Here is a 4,509-nt window from a genome sequence, read left to right as displayed (position 1 = left end):
CAGTATATCCACAATATAGAACTCATCTACTACTGAGTTGTAGAGTTCTCCCATCACTGAGTTATAGAGTAGCTGGAGCTCCAATGATGCCAATAGGGCCAAATGAACCAACAAGACAGGTTCAGAGTATACAGACTCCAATTTACCAACTGTCTACTCCACAGAAACTTACGAAGAAAAGAGATCATTGACATGTTACGTGTGTGGTCAAAGGGGACATATTAGGAGATAGTGCCCCCTATCACAGTTGCAAGCAAGGGTTGTGACCCAAGAGAAATTACCTTTCTTCAATGAAGTTTTGGAAAGTACAATTTTTAATTATAGGGAGCGATTCAACGGCCCTAAAGTTTAACCAGTTTTGTGCCAAGTTTTTATGGCCGTAAGATCGAGGTGCATCCAACGGTTCAGCGGGATGTTTACGGTTTTAAAATAAAACACAACGTAATTACATTCGACCCTGTAAAAATTATTTATTCTATTTTAAATCCCTCTCTACACTTTTCTCTTACTTTCTCTCCCTCTCTCTCAAGTTATAGAAATGAGATCAGGTTCGAACAACCCCTCGTCTTCTTTATGCACTCTTGTCGTTGCCGTCGCCGTCGCCTTCGCCATCGCCATTGCCGTCTCTCTCTTTCAGTTCGAACAACCTCTCCCATCTCTTTCTCTCTCTCTCTCTCAAATTACATTTCGAACCACCGAACGATATCGCCGTCTTCTTCACTCTCTCAAGTTAAGTTCGAACGACTGAATGATTCTTGCCATCGCTATCTTCAGACACTTTTGAAACCATTTTGTCGCCACCCTGATCTTACCGTTCAATGAATTAGTAAACGAACGGTTATAGATTACGATCCTCGTCATAAATTAAGTTTTAGGTTTTTTTGTTCTTCAATGTAGATTGGGATGGTGGATGAAATAGAATGATTTCTATAAATTAGAATAAATTTGAATTTAGGGTTTTTTTTTAATCATTTGTTGCTGCAAATTGTTCATTCCCATTTACTTTATAACTTGTTTGATTTTAGTTTGAATTTGAGAATCTCTGTAAAGGAGACTTTTGGTTTGGATTTTGTTGAATCTGGTTTTTGCCCATATTCTGATTTTATAGTTTTTAGTTTGTACTACAGATAATACACACAATTCTCTTAAATTGGTTTAAAGTAGAATGAGGTTTGAGCTGATACATTGAGACTTGGAAATATGTTACTGTTTTAGTAGGATTTTTTTTATTCTATCAAATCAAAATAGAAATAAAATGAGCTTGTGAGGTCGATTCTAGAAATTGTTTGGCCAAATGTGAATTTAGATTTTGGAGATTAGCTTCATCAATTTAAAATCAAAGTTTGGAATAAGTATCTAACATGCCAAAGTTCATCCAAATTAATTGTAAAAACAAAACCTGTATTTTAGAACAATTCCACTGCACTTGGGCTTTGCTTCCTCTTTCAATTTCTACTTTGGAGCATATTTGTGGGGGGCATCTTTGTTAGGCATTTTATTGTGGAGTTTCTTTTTGCCTATTTAAGAGATCTTCACTTCAACTGGATTAGCAAGACCATTTCACAAATTCAATTACAATAAGATGTGTTACAATTGCCATCATTTTTTACTGTTAACAAGTAGGGAGAGAAATCTATTCTCTTCTTTTGCCTCTCATGCTCTCTCTAGAAAATTTTGAAGTAAAGAAGCCAGGGCTCGAGTGCGTTGTTGAAGTGTTTTTGGAGGGTTTTGATATGGTATAACAGCTGTTGGGAGAGAATATAAAGCGAGAACTTGAGTACGTTACAGTTGTACTTAGTATGACTATTTATGTTGGAGTCACTCTCAGTATTAGTTGTTATGCTAGCTAGACTTTGTGGCACTTGAAATTGATGATTTGTAAGTTAGAAAAAAAAATCAAAATGCAGCGCAAGTAACACATGAGAGGTAAAATAATTTGGTCAAATATCTTATAAATTATAATTTTTATTGAGATATTGAATATTTGAATGAGGTTGATAATAACTTCTTTCAAAATTGATTATTTTAACCTGATAGGCGTGGTGAATACGGCCTGAGTAATAAATTCCTAAGGATACTGTGGTTCTAATTTCAAATTGATCTCCATGCCTCATCTGCTCATATTGCTCTAGAAAAAATATTTATGGTTAAAAATATAAATACTTGACCAATGACACGATAGCTCCAACAATCTAATTGTTGCTTTATTTGAATTTCAAAAACAATATAACCCCTTTACCTAGACTTGGATTCATATTTTTGAAAGATTATATTGGCTTAATGGCTACATATACCATATAGCCCAGGAAAAATTGTAGGAATTCCACATATGTAATCCTAGATATTGAAAATTTTGGAGCTTTAGAACATGTCTGATTGTTACCCCAAATATTGGGAAGCATACATGTTTGAGAATTTTGAGCTCGTACTACCAAAAAAACAACAGGGCCATGCATCTAAATGCACATAGAAAATCTACAACAGATGAGAAAATGAGTGCAAAGTGACAGACACGATGCCAAAAGAATTTGAACCCAAAAACACAAGAACAAGAAAAGAATGAAATACATGTTATCCAGTAAGTAACTACATGCACAAAGAAAGTCTACAACGAGTCTTAGGAGGAATTAGCCATCTCTGTTTCCTTTGTCTCTTTGGTCATTCTCTTCCAGTTCTCACTGCTGTCAATTATTTCCCCAGTTTTCACAAGGTAATACCAACTTCCATCCTCAAGGATTTTATGACCCACTCGGCTTGCTACTTCCTTTTCTTTTGAGTAGAGCATCACATTTGAGTTGTTAATTGGTGCTTCAACCTATAAAGCCGAATTGAAAAAAAGTTTAGATATATCATTACGATAATTCGTTAAATAAAGAATATGTAATGAATGATGTGCATACTATGATGAAAAAAAAACAAAAAACTAACCTTGACAATCTGCCCCGGCTCACCTTGTTCTCTGCTCTTCATGTGCTTCGTCTTTAAGCTCATTTATTTCACAATCACTTTGCTGTTGTGCTTGAAAATCCTGGTGATTTCTCCAATTTCACCCTTTTCGTGACCAGAGATAATTTTCACTATATCACCTACCTTCACATGCATTTTTTGTAGCACAGGAAGGCTGTTTGGTTTACGTGCCTTCCACTCCTCCTCCAATCACAACCTCCCACCCGAACTCCTCCTTTCCACACTTAGCCTTGATCACACAATTCGACAAACTTTCCTGTTCAATCCAAACCTCTATGGCCATTTCCCTAGCAATCAAATGTTCATATTCCTAATTATGTGAACACCTAACCCCCCCCTCCCCATCATTCTACAAGACGACTTGTAATTTCTAAATGTTGGAACGCCCACTGCCAACATCATTACTTGGTTGACTACAAGAACTGATCCCACTTGTTGTCATTTGTTGTAGAAGCTGAACAAGGGAAAGAAATATATCCATTCTGGTCATATCCCTGTTTGACTATGTCATAAGTAAAATTAGTTATCTAATTAAGAAACAAAGATACAACTACAAGTCGTCGTCGTAAATTCAGCATTCTTTAGGGGTTTCCCTTGATTCTTACCTCAACGATAAAATGAGCCCATATCTTATCCCCTCGAATTTCCATAGTCTCAAAAGTTTGAATTTTGTGAGGATGATCTCCATTAAAAGTCTCATCCCTAGACTCATCTTGATATGGGCTCCACAGACCCATGGACATAACTACCAACAAAAAAGATAGAAATTTGCCTAGATACCAAGTAAGATAGGCAGCCCACTAATAAAAGAAGTAAAACACAACAGGAACTTTTGCAACTGCACTTTGAGAGTCCCTGTATTTAGGTGATACTCAAATCTTTCACCCATAAAAACAGGACCTTAGTAGAAGCAATAATCCATGAATGTTATATGCTTTGGACAGGAAACCTCAAAGTTCTAATGATCATTCATACTTCAAAGATTCAAATTTTCTATCAAACTCAGAGCATGTCAAATAAATAAGTGGGCTGTGTTATTTTCTGAAATCTACTTAATAGGTTAGTAATTTTGATTTGGTAGACTATAAAATCCAGAAAATTCATGTTAATCATACTCGACCAAATTTCATAAGCTCCATTAAAAGTTGTTAATTATATAGTTTCATCTATATAACAGCAAAACCTATGCATATATTATTCTATATTATTTAACCTCCCATGGTTTATCTATATAACCTCCCTAAAAAAATTAAGTTTCAAGTTCAACAATTACATTTACTCATATATCTAACATCCAAAATCAAGTATAATCACTTTTAGCATCTCACGTATTCATATTTAGAGTATTAAATTCACATTGGGGCAAACCAGACGAAGGACACTAGCCTTACTAGAAAGAAGATGGTCTCAATATGATACATGCAAATGCATTCCCATTGCCATCTAAACCATTCGAGTAATACTATTAACCATAAGAATCATGAATCTTACACTGAAGAAGGTAAAGTATGAATTCTGTTATGTGGGCTTCAAATAAAATTC

This window comes from Akebia trifoliata, chromosome 16 (genome assembly GCF_017979445.1).
Source record: "Akebia trifoliata isolate Shusen 1 chromosome 16, ASM1797944v1, whole genome shotgun sequence".
Classification (NCBI taxonomy): Eukaryota; Viridiplantae; Streptophyta; class Magnoliopsida; order Ranunculales; family Lardizabalaceae; genus Akebia; species Akebia trifoliata.
Note: the sequence above shows the minus strand (reverse complement) of the source record.